The following is a 19,215-nucleotide window of genomic DNA, read 5'->3' on the forward strand; positions in this document are numbered from 1 at the left end:
CACCTTATTGACATCTTCATGTTCCCAGTCATTCCAGTTCATGAAATCGGAGCGGTCAATCAAGCTGATGAATATTTGTCAGGCTAGTTGGGATTAAATTGCTAGCTTCCTGGTGCTTCCTGGTTACCTGCAGCAGAGACTGGACAGGTGTCACTGTTACCTGGAGCCCCTGTGTTTTACAGGTGTCTCTATTACCATAGAACCATAGAAAAGTTACAGCACAGAAGGAGGACATTCGGCCCATCTTGTCAATGCCAGCCCGAGGACACCCAGGTGCCCTTTCTAATCCCACCTTCCTGCACCCGGCCCATAGCCCTGCAGTTTACAGCACTTTAGGTGCAGATCCAGGTACTTTTTAAAAGAGTTTAGAGTTTCTGCCTCTACCACCAACTTGGGCAGCGAATTCCAGTCACCCACTACCCTCTGCGTAAAAAAGTTCTTCCTCATGTCCCCCCTACACCGTCTGCCACTTATCTTGAATCTATGTCCCCTGGTTCTAGAATTCTCCATCAAGGGAAACAACTTTATCCTGTCCACTCTTATCTATTCCCCTCTTAATTTTGTACACCTCAATCAAGTCACCTCTCAGCCTTCTTTGTTCTAAGGAAAATAACCCCAACCTATCCAATCTCTCCTCGTAGCTACACTTTTCTAACCCTGGCAACATTCTTGTAAACCTCCTCTGCACTCTTTCCAGAGCTATTACGTCCTCCCTGTAATGTGGTGACCAGAACTGCACTCAATACTCCAGTTGTGGCCTCACCAGTGTTTTATACAATTCCAACATTATATCCTTACTTTTATATTCTATACCTCTGCCAATGAAGGAGAGCATTCCATATGCCTTGTTTACAACCTTGTCTGCTTGGACTGCTGCCTTCAGGGACCTGTGTACTTTTACGCCAAGATCTCTCACTTCATCTACCCCTCTTAGTATATTCCCATTTATTGTGTAATCCCTGTAACTGTTTGACCTCCCTAAATGTATGACCTCACACTTCTCTATGTTAAAATCCATCTGCCACTTTACCGCCCACTCCGCCAACCCATCTATATTGTTTTGGAGATTATGGCTATCCTCTACACTATCCACTACTCGGCCAATCTTTACCTGGAGCCCCTGTGTTTTACTGGTGTCACTGTTACCTGGAGCCTCTGGGTTTTACAGGTGTCACTGTTACCTGGAGCCTCTGGGTTTTACAGGTGTCACTGTTACCTGGAGCCTCTGGGTTTTACAGGTGTCACAGTTACCTGGAGCCTCTGGGTTTTACAGGTGTCACTGTTACCTGGAGCCTCTGGGTTTTACAGGCGTCACTGTTACCTGCTGCTATTGAGTTTTAAATGTTTCACAGTTACCTGGAGCCTCTGGGTTTTAAAGGCGTCACCGTTACCAGGTGCCTCTGTATTACATCTGTGACTGTTACCTGGTGCCTTTGCATTTCACAGGTGTCACTGTCACCTGGAAACTCTGGAAACTACCGTGAGCTTCTGGGTTTTACAGGTATCACTGTTCCCAGGATTCTCTGGGTTTCACAGGTTGTTTCACTGTTATCTGGAGCCTCTGTGTGTTATAGATGCCACTGTTAGCTGGAGCATGTGGATTTTTGAGGTGTCACTGTTGCCTGGAGACTGTGGGTTTTACAGTTATCACTGTCACCTAGAGCCTTTGCTTTTCACAGATGTCGCTGTTATCTGGAGCCTCTGGGCTTTACCTGTGTCACTGCTACCTGGAGCCTCCGGGTTTTACAGGTGTCAGTGTTACCTGTGGCCTCTGGGTTTTACAGGTGTCAGTGTTACCTGTAGTCTCTGGGTTTTACAGGTGTCATTGTTACCTGGTGCCTCTGTGTATTACAGTTGTGACTGTTACCTGGTGCCTTTGCTTTTCATAGGAATCACTGTTACCTGGAGCCTCTCTGTATTACTGCTGGGACTGTTACCTGGAGCCTTTGGATTTTACAGGTGTCTCTGTTACCTGGAAGCTCTGGGCAGAATTTTCCGAGCCCGCTAGTGGCGGGCGTGATAGGTGCCGCGTGCGGAAAATATGGCGGGACCCACTTCACGACGGCAGGTTACGATCTTTTGCTCAGCCCTCCGACGGCGGGCAGCTTTTCCGCCATCGGTCGTCGGAGAGCTAATTGTAATACATTAGCATATAAATAAAAGGCCATCCCGCCAGGCTCTTGGAACCCCGCCGTATCGTCCGTCCACATTGGTGGGAAAGCACGCCGACGTGTTTCACAACAGCATGCAGGCGACGTGCATTTGGTGGCCTTCACTTTGGGGGAACTGAGGTGAGTGAGCAGTAGCATTCTCCACAGCTCGCCTGTTGTTTACAGGCCTTAGGGGCACCGGGCACGGGGGGGCCGAGAAACTGATGCCTGGCCCTGCAGGTGACTGCTGAGGTGGGGAGGCAGGGTGCCCCGGGGCAAGTGCTGGCCAGCTTCGGAGGCGACTGCTGAGGGGGGAGGGTCAAGTGCTGCCCTGGCACTGTATCCTGCACACAGGCAATCGAGGTGGGGGGCAGGGTAAGTGAGGGAAGTGACCATGCATTATGGACACCTGTATAAACTGACCATGCCTCTGTAACTGAGACAGATCAGGCGCAGCCACAGTGATATGATTGGGGTCAGGCTCCTAGCCTGCCCACCCACACAAGCAATGCAGAGGCACCAAAGGGCCACCAAGTGCTCCATACCTTAACACCCCCACCCCCACCCCACCCCACCTCACCGGCACAGACTTCGAGTCTGCCACCACTTTATTGGACCGTGGAGCAGTTGGGCTGCACACGTTGTACAATCTCCTCGCCAACGCCGGCCATGTAGCAGTCACTGCTGGAGGCGCTCACAGCCCCTTTGCAATCTCACCATCCTGGTTTGGACCAGGGCCCCCCCCATTTCGCAGGTTGACAGGGCAACCATACAGTACACTCATCTCTGGCCGTCCGAGGGGTGACCAGCACCCTCCGGGAAGCATTAAGGAGCAGTCACACAGGGCCAGAGAAGGTGCTAAGTACAGCCATGATAACCACGTCTTTCTCTCTTTCATATTGCAGGAGGACGATGTCAGGATCACGGATCCTGGTGACCTAGCTGCATGCCTGATGGCCTACAGAGACCATAGAAGATGGAGGAGAGAGTGACTGAGGCACCTGGCCGTGCAAAGCAGGAGCAGCAACCTCATGAAGAAGGGGCAGCAGGGACTCCCGCACACGCTGTCCAGGAGCGACAGTGAGCCGTGGCTGGTTAGCACTTAGCGACACCCAGGGTCTGTAGATGCCGCCTGCCATTCCTGCAGATGACTGAGAACCAGTGTCACCGACGACTGCGCATGTCTAGGGACCTGGTAGCTCACATCTGGCACTTACTGCAGGACTTGGCGCCAAGGGGGCATGGAGGGCATCCACTGCCAGTGGCTGCGAAAGTGACCGTGGCACTCAATTTCTACGCCAGTAGCTCCTTTCAGGGCTCCCCAGGTGATCTCTGTGGGATTTCACAATCCGCCGCCCACAGATGTATCCATGAGGTCATGGATGCCATCTTCTTGAGGGCACACGACTTTGTGCATTTCGCCCGGGACCGGGACAGCCAGGATGTAGAGTGATTGGATTCACCCTGATCTCGGGATTCCCACAGGTGCAGGGTGCGATTGACTGCACTCATGTGGCGCTCAGGTCTCCATCACTACACTCAGTGGATTTCACCAACCGCATGGGCTTCCACTCACTGAACGTGCAGCTGGTGTGCGACCACCAGGTACACATCCTGCAGGTATGCGCACGGTTTCCAGAGAGTGTGCACGATTCCTACATCCTGAGTCACTCACAGATCCCTGGAGTCTTCCAGGGTCCACAGAGGCTGCAGGGATGGCTCCCCGGGGACAAGGGCTACCCACAGAGGCCGTGGCTGATGACACCCGTGTGGTGGCCTCAGGCTGCAGCAGAGCGATGCTGTAATGAGGCTCATGCAGCAGCTCACAACTTGGTGGAGCAGTCCATTGGGATGCTGAAGATGAGGTTCTGGTGCCTGGACCGGTCTGGTAGAGCCCTGCAATACAGTCCGCAGAGGGTGTCACACATCGTCATCGTCTGCTGCACCCTTTACAACCTGGCACTGCAACGGGGTGAGGAGCTGGCTGAGGAGGAGCTGGAGGAGTTGGAGGTCCTCTCCAATGAGGAGGATACTGATGGGGATGAGGGCAAGGGGGTCCTCAGTGGTGCCGATGATGGGGATAAGGCTCTCGCACTGGCTGGACAAGGCAGGCGCACTTGGGAGGCCCTCATAGCTGCCAGATTTGTGGAGGATGATGTCGACATGCAGTGGGGTGACCACATAGATCCTCACATTGCATCTGTGAACGTTTGTCTCCCAGTCTGGCTTATGGCAGTGCCAATACCCTCTGTGATAATGCTCCTGCCATGGAGATGCAATGGAGGCCCTAATAGTCGCTCGATTGCAGGAGGATGATGACAACATGCAGTGAGGACCCTTCATAAATCTTCACATGGCCTCTGAGAATGTCTTACTCCTGTCTGGCCGAGGGCAGTTCACTAGTGCTCTATGATCAGGGTCATATCATAGAGACACAGCCATGAAACTTTAGCAGCATCAGACGCTTTGTTTGTCTTCAGCACCTCAGCCCTACAGGAGCTGGTGCACAGCATCACTGGTCACAGATGCTGGTGTGATGTGTGATGGGGGCCAACCCCTCCTTAAAGGTGCTGAGAGCACACAGGGAAAATGAGAGAACTCTGTGTAGCCTGTCCAATACATTCTGGCAGCAATGACCAGCACTGCTGAGGTGCAGGCATCAGTAATGTTTCCAGGGAGAGTGAGGCTGGACCATCACTGTGGTCTGAAGGCTGCACAGAGCACAGGGGAGAGGCCCTGGACTGAGACGCCTGAGACTGTGCAGGAAGGTTTCACACCTGAGTGACACAAGCACTGCTCATCAGAACAAAGAGCCACAGGCAGGGAGACATTCTTAGGAGTTAATTGACAATAGTGAACAGTATGTACAAGTGATTAACACCCATGGCCAGGCTGCACATCTACTTTTACCTAACCTTCCTAACACTGCCGCTACGTCTTGGTGCTCCCCGGACGTTCACAGTGGAGGTGGAGGCAGCCTGCTGACTGCTACGCCCTGTCTGTGATGGCCTTGGTGGGCATCCTCTGGAGGGCCGAGACTTGGAGGGCCCTGACCTGCTTTTGGGATCCTGCTGTGTGGCAATGGCAACCTCCTCGGCCTGTGGTGCTGGATCTGCTGAGGTCACAGGAAGAGGGGAGTCAGATGGGCCAGTCACTCCCAGAGTCACCTGGGTGGATGGCCCCAGAGCGTGCACCTGCTATTGGCCTGAGGGCCCCTGGCTGATTCCGTGAGCAGAAGGGATAGCTGGAATGAGATCGAGCTGCCCAGCAAACCCCTCTCACGTACACACTGTTGGGGGCCAACCATGGCATCAGCAATGGAGTTTAGGCCGTGCAGCAGTGCAGGACCGATGTCCTGGAGCAAGGTCTCCATGGCGGCCGCCATCCTGCCAGTGTTGACCTCGGTACGTTGCAATGCTGGCACTATCACCTCAGCCTGAAGACGGACAAACTCCTCCATCATGCCTTGCAATCTGAGGAGTACAGTGGGACATCCCTTCCTGATGTTCCCGAGCTTGCCACTGCAACTCCAGCAACTGTGACATGACTGAGTCCAGAGGCTCATCATCTGACTCAGACTCAGCAACGTTCTGGCCTCCAGCAGTCCTCCGAGTGCCAGGAAACTGTGAAGTCCCTGCCTCCGCCTGCTGTGGATCAGACAGTGCGATGTGCTCACCACATTGTGATCCCGAGGCTACTCTAAAGCTAGGTTCGACCGAGGTGTGTGTCTCTGCGCTGGTGGAGAGTGTGGGTGAGCGCTGTGATGGGACTTCAGGGAGGGTGCCTTCAGATTCCCCTTCAGAGGTTTCTTCAGAGCTTGATTGGAGGCCCTGGGCCATGGACTCTGTCAGCTGTTTGGCAGGTGTGCCTGCGAAAGTAAGGCGAGATAATTAGTGCATGGCAGTGGCCTGTGAAAGGGGACACATCACTCACAGCATGGCTGTCGGATGGATGTTGCACTGCTGGATCCTTACGTGATAGAGCAGCACCGACCTCACTGTCAGCACAGGACCGGTCCTGGTCATCGCCGGCCAGCTGGATGGCTCAGTTTTTGAATTCTGTGAGAATTTTAATCTCCAGCATCCCTCCACCTGTCTGCGACCTCTCCCTCCTGTTGTGAGCCAGTTTGTCCTGCATGGATAGAGATGGGGAGAGTGTATCAGGATGCCTGCCGGTCCAGATGATAAGTGTGCCTGGCCTGTGTGGGTGGTGAGTGGTCCCATGGATGGGCTGAGGACAATGATGGTGAGTGTGAGAGAGTGAATGGTGATGTCCCTTACACTAGCAGTGAGTGAGTGCCCTGTGGGTGTGTGATGGATTTGTGAGTGTGTGAGTTGGGAGTGATGAAAAGAGTGACTTACCCTGGCGGAACAGAGGAGATCATTGATCCTTTTGCGGCACTGGGTGGCCGTCCTCCTCTGCAGGGCGTTCAGGCTGACCACCACCTCCCAAGCCGGGTTGGGTGATGTTGCTACCCACCCTGCGGCCAGAGCGGGGGTAGAGCACATCCCGGTGGGCCTCCACAACATCCAGCAGTCGCTCGAGGGACCTGCCATTGAAAACAGGAGCTGCAGTTTTTTTGACTTCGCAGGCCATGTCTCCCAGGCAGTGGTGGTGAGCTGGTGGCGATGAGCACTTTGCTGGCGGCTGCCTTTTAAAGATGGCGGCCGGTGTGATGCAACAGTGGGTTGATGGCGAGTGGGCAAATGAGAGTCTACCTGCCATGGAAACGGTGTGTTCCGCAGGAGTGAATACATAATTAGGCGGGCTTCGGAAGATACAGCATGAAAACCCACCGTTTTCATCGGTGGGTAGGACTCCATTTCACCCACCTGCTACCACACTTAGTGAAATTCTGGGAAAATTCAGCCCTTCTGGGCTTTACAGGTGTCACTGTTACCTGGTGCCTCTGGATTTTACAGGCGTCACTGTTATCTGGAACCTCTGGGTTTCACAGGTATCACTGTTATCTGGAGCCACTGATTTTTACCTGGAGCCTCTTGCATTTATAGGCATCACTGTTACCAGGAGCCTCTGCCTTTTGCAGGTGTCCCTGTTTTCTGGATATACAGGGTTTTACAGGTGTCACAGCTACCATGAGCTTGTTGGTTTGGGCAGGTATCATTGTTATCTGGCACCTCTAAGTTTTACAGGTGCCTCTGTTAGCTGGAGCCTCTGAGTCTTACAAGTGTACCTGTTATTTGGAGACTGTGCATTTCATAGGTATCACTGTTACCTGGTCTTTGCATTTTACAGGTGTCACAGTTACCTGGAGCCTGTGGGTTTTACAGTTATTACTGTTACCTGGAGACACCTGGTTTAACAGGTGTCATTGTTACCTGATGCTTTTGGGTTTAAAATGTTTCACAGTTACCTGGAGTTTCTGGGTTTTAAAGGTATCACTACTACCTGGTGTCTCTCTGAATTACAGCTGCAACTGGTACCTGGTGGCTTTGCTTTTCACTGGTATCACTGTTACCTGGACACATTGGCTTTAATATCTGTCTCTGTTACATGGAGCCTCTGGGTTTAGCAGTTGTCTCCTACGTGAGGCTCTGTGTTGTATAGATGTCACTGTCACCTGGAGCCTCTGGGTTTTACAGGTGTCACTGTTACCTGGAGCCTCTGGGTTTTACAGGTGTCACTGTTACCTGGAGCCTCTGGGTTTTACAGGTGTCACTGTTACCTGGAGCCTCTGGGTTTTACAGGTGTCACTGTTATCTGGGGCCTCTGGGTTTTACAGGTGTCACTGTTACCTGGAGCCTCTGGGAATTAACGGTGACACTGTAACCTTGAGCCTGTGGATTTTACAGGTGTCACTGTTACCTGGAGCCTCTGGGAATTAACGGTGACACTGTAACCTTGAGCCTGTGGATTTTACAGGTGTCACTGTTACCTGGAGTTTCTGGATTTTACAGATTTTACTGTTACCTGCAGCCTCTGGGTTTCACAGGTGTCACTGTTACCTGGAGCCTCTGGGAATTAACGGTGACACTGTAACCTTGAGCCTGTGGATTTTACAGGTGTCACTGTTACCTGGAGCCTCTGGGAATTAACGGTGACACTGTAACCTTGAGCCTGTGGATTTTACAGGTGTCACTGTTACCTGGAGTTTCTGGATTTTACAGATTTTACTGTTACCTGCAGCCTCTGGGTTTCACAGGTGTCAGTCTTACCTGGAGCCTCTCTGTTTTCATAGGAGTTACTGTTACCTGGAGCCTCTGGGTTTTGCAGGTGTCACTGTTACCTGGAGCTGTGGAGTCTTACAGGTGTCACAGCTACCAGGAGTCTGTTGGTTTGGACAGGTATCATTGCTACCTGGTGCCTCTGGGTTTTACAGGTGCCTCTGTTACTTGGAGCCTCTGAGTCTTACAGGTGTAACTATTAACTGAACCTGTGCATTTTACATGTATCACTGTTACCTGGTGCCTTTGCATTTTACAGGTGTCTCTGTTACCTGGAGCCTGTGGGTTTTACAGGTATCACTGTTACCTGGAGACACCTGGTTTAATAGGTTACCTTGAACCTCTGGGTTTTGCAGGTGTCACTGTTACCTGGAGCCTCTGGATTTTACAAGTTTCGCTGTTACCTGGAGCCTTTGGGTTTTACAGGTATCACTATTACCTTGAGCCTCTGTGTTTAACAGTTATCTCTGTTACCTGGAGCATCTGGGTTTTAAAGGTATGACTTTACCTGGAGCCTCTGGGTTTTACAGTTTACACTGCTATCTGGAGCCTCTGGGTTTTACAGTTTACACTGCTACCTGGAGCCTCTGGGTTTTACAGTTTACACTGCTACCTGGAGCCTCTGGGAATTAACAGTGACACTGTAACCTTGAGCCTGTGGATTTTACAGGTGTCACTGTTACCTGGAGTTTCTGGATTTTAGAGCTTTCAGTATTACCTGGAGCCTATGGGTGTTACTGGTGTCACTTTATCTGGTGACTCTGGGTTTTTCAGGTGTGACTGTTACCTGGAGCCTCTGCATTTTACAGGTATCACTGTTACCAGGTGCCTCTCTGTATTACAGATGTGACTGTTACCTGGTGCCTTAGCTTTTCACATGAGTCACTATTAGCGAGAGCCTTTGGTTTTAACAGCTGACTCTGTTACCTGGAGCCTCTGGGTTTAATAGTTGTCTCTGTTACCTAGATCCACTGTGTTCTACAGGTTTCACTGTTACCTGGAGCCTTTGGGTTTTCCAGGTATCACTGTTACCTGAAGCCTCTGGTTTTACAGGTATTATTGTTAGCTGGAGTCTCTGGGTTTTGCAGGTGTCACTGTTACCTGGTATTACCTCTGTATTACAGTTGTAACTATTACCTGATGCCTTTACTTTTCACTGGTATCACTGTTACCTGGGCTGTTTGGCTTTAACATCTGTCTCTGTTACTTGGAGGCTCTGGGTTTTACAGGTGTCACTGTTACTAGCAGCCTCTGCCTTTTGCAGGTATCGCTGTTACCAGGTGCCTCTCTGTATTACAGCTGTTACTGTTACACGGTGCCTTTGTTTTTCACTGGTGTCACTGTTACCCGGAGCCTCTTGGTTTTACTGGTATCAATGTTACCTGGAGCTTCTGAATTTCAAAGCTGTCACTGTATTCTGGAGCTTTTGGGTTTTTGCAGGTGTTACTATTAATTAGAGCCTTTAGGTTTTACAGTTGTCACTGTTACTTTCACCTCTGGGTTTTACAGGCATCACTGTTACCTAGAGCCGCTGGGTTTTACAGGTGTCAATGCTACCTTGACCCTCTGTTTTTTACAGGTATCACTTTACCTGGTGATTCTGGGTTTTACAGGTGTCACTATTACCAGGTGCCTCTCTGTATTACAGCTGTGACTGTTACCTGATGCCTTTGCTTTTCACTGGTGTCACTGTTACCTGGAGCCTCTTGGTTTTACTGGTATCAATGTTACCTGGAGCTTCTGAATTTCAAAGTTGTCACTGTTTTCTAGAGCCTTCGGGTGTTTGCAGGTGTCACTGTCACCTGGAGCCTCTGAGTTTTACAGGTGTCTCTGTTATCTGGGGAGTCTGGGTTTTAAAGGTGTCACTGTTACCTGGAGCCTCTGGGTTTTACAGGTGTCACTGTTACCTGGAGACTGTGGCTTTTACAGGTGTCACTGTTATCTGGAGCCTCTGGGTTTTAAAGGTGTCACTGTTACCTGGAGCATCTGGGTTTTACAGGTGTCACTGTTACCTGGATCCCCTGGGTTTCACAGGTGTCAGTCTTACTTGGAGCCTTTGGGTTATACAGGTATCACTGTTATTTGGAGCTACTGGTTTTTGCGAGTATCAATGTTACCAGGAGCTGTGGGGTTTTACAGGTGTCACAGCTACCATGAACCTGTTGGTTTGGGCAGGTACCATTGTTACCTGCTGCCTCTGGGTTTTACAGGTGGCTCTGTAGGCTGGAGCCTGTGGATTTTACAGGTATCACTGTAACCTGTAGCCTGTGCGTTTTACAGGTGTCTCTGTTACCTGGTGCTTTTGAGTTTTAAATGTTTCACAGTTACCTGGAGCCTCTGGGTTTTACAGGCGTCACTGTTACCTGGAGCCTTTGGGTTTTACAGATGTCACCGTTACCTGGAGCCTCTGGGTTTTACAGGTGTCACTGTTACCTGGAGCCTTTGGGTTTTACAGATGTCACCGTTACCTGGAGCCTCTGGGTCTTACAGATGTGTTATGACACAGCAGTTGGTAAAGCTGAGTTATTTAAAATCCCAAAGGGAAACTTTAAACAACTGTCATAACCTATATATTCAAGTGGTATGTTTGAGATGCAACTCTCAATTCAGGAATGAAACCACCAAGCCTCCAGAGATTTTTTATATAAATTTAATTAAACATTTATTAATTTTACAAGGTATTAAACACATACACATCTATAAATTACTACCACAATAACTATTAAACAAATCCCCAAATTAATCACCCCTAAAATCTTCACCAAAGCAACAATAAACTGTAGATTTTAAGCAGACACCAGGCAAAGCACATTTTATCTTATGAGTTTAAAATGAGGTTCCTCTCAATTTGGTTCCTTTGCATTGTTGTAGGCTTACAGGTGGCTTAGAGATTACATGCCTCTGACTTCCACACACAAAACTCTTCTGTATATACCACTCCTTCCCTTTGAATATAAATTCTCATTGTATCACTAGCCCCTTTGAACTCCACCTCTTCTAACAATAAAATCCCTTTCATAGTATCAATTTTATTATTAAAACAAACATATTGCTGGGTGTCTCCTAACTAGGTGCAAGATTTCACCCCTAGTCTTTGAATGGTTTATTCAACAAAATGCAAATATCCCCTCTACCTACTGTTTACACCTCAAAACTACTATACATCAAAGCACCCAGACTAGCTGGTTTTAATCCAATTAAGACACACACACTCACACCCACAGACACAGACCTTTTTACAAGTCCAATTTAAAATAATTTCCAATAACATTATATACATTAACAGCTTCATGACAGGTGTCATAGTTACCTGAAGCCACTGGGTTTTACAGGTGTTACTGTCACATGGAGCCTTTGGGTTTTACAAGTGTCACTATTACCTGGAGCCTCTGCGTTTTTCAGGTGTCACAGTTACCTGGAGCCTCTGCGTTTTTCAGGTGTCACAGTTACCTGGAGCCTCTGCGTTTTTCAGGTGTCACTGTTACCTGGAGCCTCTGGGTTTTACAAGTATCAATGTTATCTGGAGCCTCTGGTTTTTACAGATATCACTGTTACTTGGAGCATCTGTGTTTTGCAGGTGTCATTGTTACCTGGAGCTGCGGGGTTTTACAGGTGTCACAGCTACCAGGAGCCTTTGGGTTTGGGCAGGTTTCATTGTTACCTGGTGACTCTGGATTTTACAGGTGTCTCTGTTAGCTGGAGCCGCTGAGCCTTACAGGTGTCACTGTTACTTGGAGACTCTAGGTTTAACAGGTGTTACTATTACCAGGTGCCTCTCTGTATTACAGTTGTCACTGTTACCTGGTGCCTTAGCTTTTCACACATGTCACTGTTACCTTGTGCCTTTGGCTTTAACAGTTGTCTCTGTTACATGGGGCTCTGAGTTTTACAGGTGTCTCTGTTACCTGGAGGCTCTGGGTTTTACAGGTGTCACTATTATCTTGAACCTCTGGGTTTTATAGATGTCACTGTTACCTGGTGCCTCTGGGTGTCACTGTTACCTGAATACTCTGCATATAACTGTTGTCAGTTGTGGGTTTGGACAGGTGTTAATGTTACCTGGTGTCTCTAGGTTTTACAGGTGTCTCTGTTATCTGGAGCTGCTGGGTTTTATGGGTTTCAATCCTACCTTGAGCCTCTGGGTTTTAAAGGTGTCACTGTATCCTGGAGCCTCTGGATTTTACAGGTTGTTTCACTGTTACCTGGAGCCTGTGGGTTTGGACAGGTATCACTGTTACCTGGTGCCTCTGCATTTTAAAGGTATCACTATTACTTGGTGCCTCTCTGCATTACATCTGTGACAGTTACCTGGTGCCTTTGCTTTTCACAGGTGTCAATGTTACCTGCAGCATCTCAGTTTTACAGGTGTCACTGTTACCTGGAGCCTTTGGATTTCACAGGTATCACAGTTACCTGGAGCCTGTGAGTTTGCACAGGCATCACTGTTATCTCTGGGTTTTACAGGTGACACTGTTACCTGGAGCCTCTGGGTTTTACAGGTAACACTGTCACCTGGAGCCTTTGGGTTTTACAAGTATCATTGTTAGCCTGAACCTATGGTGTTTTTTTACAAATTTCACTGATTACTCTGCATTTATCTGCTCTTAGTTACCTGGAGCCTTTGGGTTTGGACAGGTTTCATTCTTACCTGGTGCCTTTGGGTTTTACAGGTGTCTCTGTTATCTGGAGCCTGTGGGTTTTACAGCTATCAATGTTAACTGAAGACTCTCTGTATTACACCTGTGACTGCTCCCTGGTGCCTTTGCTTCTCACTGGTGCCACTTTTACCTGGAGCCTCTTGGTTTTACAGGTATCAATGTTACCTGGAGCCTCTGGGTTTTGCAGGTGTCACTGTTACCTGGAACTTCTGGTACATGACATTCAAGAAGAATAGGAAGCTAGGTGAAGGTGGAGGGGTAGCACTGTTAATCAAAGAGGGCATTGGTGCAATAGTTAGGGATGACCTTCGTTCAGGAGATCAGGATGTAGAATCGGTTTGGGTGGAGATGAGGAATAGTAGTGGGAAAAAGTCATTAATGGGAGTGGTCTACAGGCCCCCTAGCAGTTGCCACAATGTAGGACAAAGTATTCAAGAGAAAATATTGTGTGCTTGTGATAAAGGGACGGCAATAATCATGGGTGATTTTAATCTACACAGAAACTGGAAAAATCCGATTACAGTAGCAGCCTGGATGAGGAGTTCACAGAATGCTTTCGAGATAGTTTCTTATAGCAGCATGCTCTGGAACCAACCAGAGAGCAGGTTATATTAGACCTGGTATTATGTAACGTGACAGGATTAATTAATGACCTCAGAGTAAAGGCACCGCTAGGTAGCAGCAACCACAATATAATTGAATTTTACATCCAGTTTGAAAGGGAGAAGAGTGGGTCTAAGACTAGTATCTTAAACTTAAACAAGGGCAACTATGTAGGGATGAAAGCTGAGCTAGCTGAAGTGAACTGGGAAACTAGGCTAGAGGATAGATCAATAGAAACACAGTGGCAGACATTTAAGGGGATATTTCAGAGTATTCAGAATAAGTACATTCCTACTGTAAAGAAAAATTCTGAGGGGAGGACCCACCATCTGTGGTTAACTAGAGATGTTAAGGAAAGCATCAAACTTAAGGAAAAAGCATACAACTCCACAAAGATGAGTGGCAGGACAAATGATTGGACGGAATATAAAGAATGGCAGAGAATGGCTAAAAGGTTAATGAGGAGAAAGAAATTAGAGTATGAGAGGAAGCTAGCTAGAAATGTAAACATGGATAGCAAGAGTTTCTACAGGTACTTAAAAAGGAAAAGAGTAAGTAAAGTGAGTGTTGGTCCTCTAGAGAGTGACAGTGGGGAGTTAATAATAGATAATAAGGAAATGGCGGAAGAAATAAACAATATTTTGCTCTTGTGCTCACTATAGAGGATACAAAAAACATTCCAGTAATAGCTGCAAATCAGGAGGTGAAAGGGAGAGAGGAACTTGGTGAAATTAAAATCACTAGGGAAATGGTACTGAGCAAATTGATGAGCTGCAGGCTGGCAAGTCTCCGGGTCCCGATGGATTACACCCCAGGATCTTAAAGGAGGTGGCTAATGAGGTAGTCAATGCGCTAGTGTTAATTTTCCAAAATTCACTTGATTCTGGAAAAGTTCCATCAGATTGGAAAGTAACAAATATAACCCCTATATTCAAGAAGGGAGGGAGGCAGAAAACAGGAAACTATAGGCCAGTTAGTTTGACACCTGTTGTGGGGAAGTTATTTGAATCGATCATTAAGGAGATTATAGCTGGGCACTTAGAAGAGCTCAAGGCAATCGGGAAGAATCAGCATAGTTTTGTGAAAGGAAAGTCATGTTTAACCAATTTATTGGAGTTTTTTGAAGGAGTAACATGCACAGTGAATAAAGGGGAGCCTGTAGATGTACTGTACTTGGATTTCCAGAAAGCACTTGATAAGGTGCCACATCAGAGGTTATTAAGGAAAATAAAAGCACATGGTATAGGGGGTAACATATTAGCATGGATAGAAAATTGGCTGACTGGCAGAAAGCAGAGAGTAGGCATAAATGGGTCTTTTTCTGATTGGCAGGATGTGACGAGTGGAGTCCCACAGGGGTCTGTACTGGGGCCTCAACTTTTTACGATTTACATCAATGACTTAGATGAGGGGAGTGAAGACATGGTGGCTAAATTTGCAGGTGACACAAAGATAGATAGGAAAGTATGTTGTGAAGAGGACATGAGTAGGTTGCAGATGGATGTAGATAGATTGAATGAGTGGGCAAAGATCTGGCAAGTGGACTTTAATGTGGGAAAATGTAAAGTTGTTCACTTTGGCAGGAAGAACAAAAAAGCAGAGTATTACTTAAATGGAGAACAGCTGTATAATTCTGAGGTGCAGAGGGATCTAGATGTTCTAGTACATGAGTCACAAAATGTTAGTATGCAGATACAGCAAGTAATTAAGAAGACTAATGGAATGATATCCTTTACTACGAGAGGAATTGAACATAAAAGTAAGGATGTTATGCTTCAGTTATACAGGGTATTGGTGAGACCGCACCTCGAATACTGTGAGCAGTTTTGGTCTCCTTATTTAAGGAAGGATGTAAATGCATTGGAGGCGGTTCAAAGGGGGTTTACTAGATTGATACCTGGAATGAGTGGGCTGTCTTATGAGGAAAGGTTGGACAGACTGGGCTTGTTTCCACTGGAGTTTAGAAGAGTGAGGGGTGATTTGATTTAAATATACAAGATCCTGAACAGTCTTGACAAGGTGGATGTCAAAAGGATGTTTCCTCTTGAGGGCGAGTCCAGAACTAGGGGCCACTGTTTTAAAATTAGGGGTCGCCCTTTTAGGACAGAGACGAAGAGAATTTTTTTCTCTCAGGGGGTGGTGCGACTTTGGAATTCTCTGCCTCAGAAGGTGGTGGAAGTGGGGTCATTGATTTTTAAGGCAGAGGTAGATAGATTCTTGTTAGGCAAGAGAATCAAAAGTTATCGGGGGTAGATGGGAAAGTAGAAATCGAAACACAAGAAGATCAGCCATGATCTTATTGAATGGTGGAGCAGGCTTGAGGGGCCGAATGGCCTACTCCTGCTTCTATTCCTTTTGTTCTTATGTTACTGTTACCCGGAGCCTCTGGTTTTTACAGGTGTGACTGTTACCTGGTGGCTCTGGCTTTTACTGGTGTCACTGTTTCCACAAGCCTCTTGGTTTTAGAGGTGTTACTGTTACCTGGAGCCTCTGGGTTTTACTGGTGTCACTGTTACCTGGTATCTTTGCATTTTACAGGTGTCACTGGTACCTGGGGCCTCTGGGTTTACAGGTGTCACTGTTACCTGGAGCCTTTGCATTTTACAGGTGTCACTGTTACCTGGGGACTCTGGGTTATACAGGTGTCACTGCTGTTATGATCCCAGCTGATGTTACGCCTGGACAAGCCTGATCCCAGGGTGGAACCCGGCTTGATAGATCCTAACTTTTATTTTTTGTTTAGAAATGTGGAAAGTGGCTACTGAACAGAGTCACAGGAGTCAGCTGATGAACTTTTAACAAAAGAATAACATTTATTAAACAAGAAAAGAACTCTACTCCAATACTCCTTCACCCATAACTATACTTTTACAGATATATACAGATTTGTAAGGAGAACATAAGCTACAAAAGCTATCTTATACTCTAATGTTCACAGTTTATACACAGTTCATGGAAACCAATAGGCGACCGATAAGACCATAAGACATAGGAGCAGAAGTAGGCCATTCATCCCATTGAATCTGCTTCGCCATTCAATGAAATCATGCCTGATAATCCTCAACTCCAATTTCCTGCCTTTTCCCCATAACCCTTGATTCCCTTACTGATTAAAAATCTGTCCATCTCAACCTTGAATATACTTAACGACCCAGCCTCTACAGCCCTCTGCGGTAAAGAATTCCACAGATTCACTACCCTCTGAGAGAAGAAATTCCTCCTCATCTGTTTTAAATGGGCGACTCCTTACTCTGAGATTATGCCCTCTGGTCCTAGACTCTCCCACAAGGGGAAACAGCCTCTCAGCATCCACCTAGTTGGATTGAGATGGGCGACAGTGACTGACAAACAGCTGCATGGTTATTGCGGCAGAACTGCCAATTCGGAGCCTCCTTCCACTGATATACACATTCTTTTCCAGGTAATGCTCACAGGATTGTAATGAGGAGCAGGAACTCTAACAGTGCTGGGTACTGTTGTAAGATGCTGTGTGTGCCAGCGTGCCATGATAATATAAAGGTGCTCAGCAGAGCAAGGGTCAATGTGCTACTGGAGAATAGCATCACACACAGTATTATGTATAGAGACACATGGTATTTGTTTCAGAGACTACACTCTAGAAGCATCCTATCTCGATGGCAGCAGCATAATGCATGATATTAACTGGCACCTGTACATAGTTAAAGATTAACCATAAATGAACAGTGCTTGTTTAAACATATAAGTCACACAATCTCATCATTGGGACATCAAATGAACCAATAATGCAACATGGTACAGAACATGGTGATCAGCAGCAAAACACAAAATGCAAATGAGTGGTGATACACTAGAATGCAGCATGGTGATCAGCGTCGTTGATACACAAAATGGTGGTCACTGGTGATCCACAACATGCTGATCAGCGCCGGTACACAGCGTGGAGATCACCGATGGGACACAATGTGGTGATCAGCGCTGGTACACAACATGGAGATCAGCGCAGGTACACAACATGGAGATCAGCGGCGGTACACAACGTGTTGTTCAGCGCTGGAACACAACGTGGTGATCAGCGCTGGTGCGCAACATGCTGATCAGTGCCGGTACACAACATCTGGATTAGCGGAAGTCCGCAGCATGGTGATCAGGGCTGTTACACAACATCTGGATTAGCGGAAGTCCGCAACATGGAGATCAGCGCTGCTACACAACATGGAGATCAGCGCTGGTACACAACATGGAGATCAGCGCTGGTACACAACATGGTGATCAGCACTGGTACGCAACATGGAGTTCAGCGCTGGTACGCAACGTGGTGATTAGGGCTGGTACACAATATGCTGATTAGTGCTGGTAGGCATCGTGGTAATCAGCGGAAGCCCGCAACGTGCTGATCAGCTGTGGTACGCAACGTGGTGATCAGTGCTGGTACACAACGTGGTGATCAGCGCTGGTACACAAGATGGTGATCGGCGGAAGTCCTCAATATGGTGATCAGCGCTGGTACACAACATGGTAATCAGCGCTGGTACACAACATGGTGATCAGCGCTGGTACACAACATGGTGATCAGCGCTGGTACACAATATGGTGATCAGCGGAAGTCCGCGACATGGTGATCAGCGCTGCTACACAACATGGTGATCAGTGGCGTTACACAACGTGGAGATCAGCTATAGTACACAACATGTTGATCAGCGGTGGTACACAACGTCGTGATCAGCGCTGGTGCACAACCTGGTGATCAGCGGCGGTACACAAAGTGGAGATCAGATATGGTACACAACATGTTGATCAGCGGTGGTTTCCAACATGCTGATCAGTGCTGGTACGCCACATGGTGATCAGCGCTGGTACACAACATGGTGTTTAGCGCTGGTACGCACCATGGTGATCAGCGCTGGTACGCACCATGGTGATCAGCGGCGTTACACAACGTGGAGATTAGCTATGGTATACGACATGGTGATCAGTGGTGGTGCACAATGTGGTGATCAGCGGTGGTTTCCAACATGCTGATCAGTGCTGGTACACAACATGGTGATCAGTGCTGGTACACAACATGGTGATCAGTGGCATTACACAACATGGTAATCACCGTTGATACACAACGTGGTGATCAGCGGCATTACACAACATGCTGATCAGCGCTGGTACACGACATGGTGATCAGCGCTGGTACACAACATGGTGATCAGCGCTGGTACACAGCATGGTGATCAGCTGTTTTACACAACATGGTGATCAACGCTGGTACACAACATGGTGATCAGCGCTGGTACGCAACATGGTGATCAGCTGTTTTACACAACATGGTGATCAACGCTGGTACACAACATGGTGATCAGCGCTGGTACACAGCATGGTGATCAGCTGTTTTACACAACATGGTGATCAACGCTGGTACGCAACATGGTGATCAGCGCTGGTACACAACATGGTGATCAGCGCTGGTACACAACATGGTGATCAGCGCTGGTACACAACATGGAGATCAGCGCTGGTACACAACATGGTGTTCAGCGCTGGTACACAACATGGTGATCAGCGGCGTTACACAACGTGGAGATCAGCGGTGGTTTCCAACATGCTGATCAGTGCTGGTACACAACATGGTGATCAGCGGCGGTACACAAA

This window comes from Cetorhinus maximus, chromosome 6, assembly GCF_964194155.1.
Source record: "Cetorhinus maximus chromosome 6, sCetMax3.hap1.1, whole genome shotgun sequence".
NCBI lineage: Eukaryota > Metazoa > Chordata > Chondrichthyes > Lamniformes > Cetorhinidae > Cetorhinus > Cetorhinus maximus.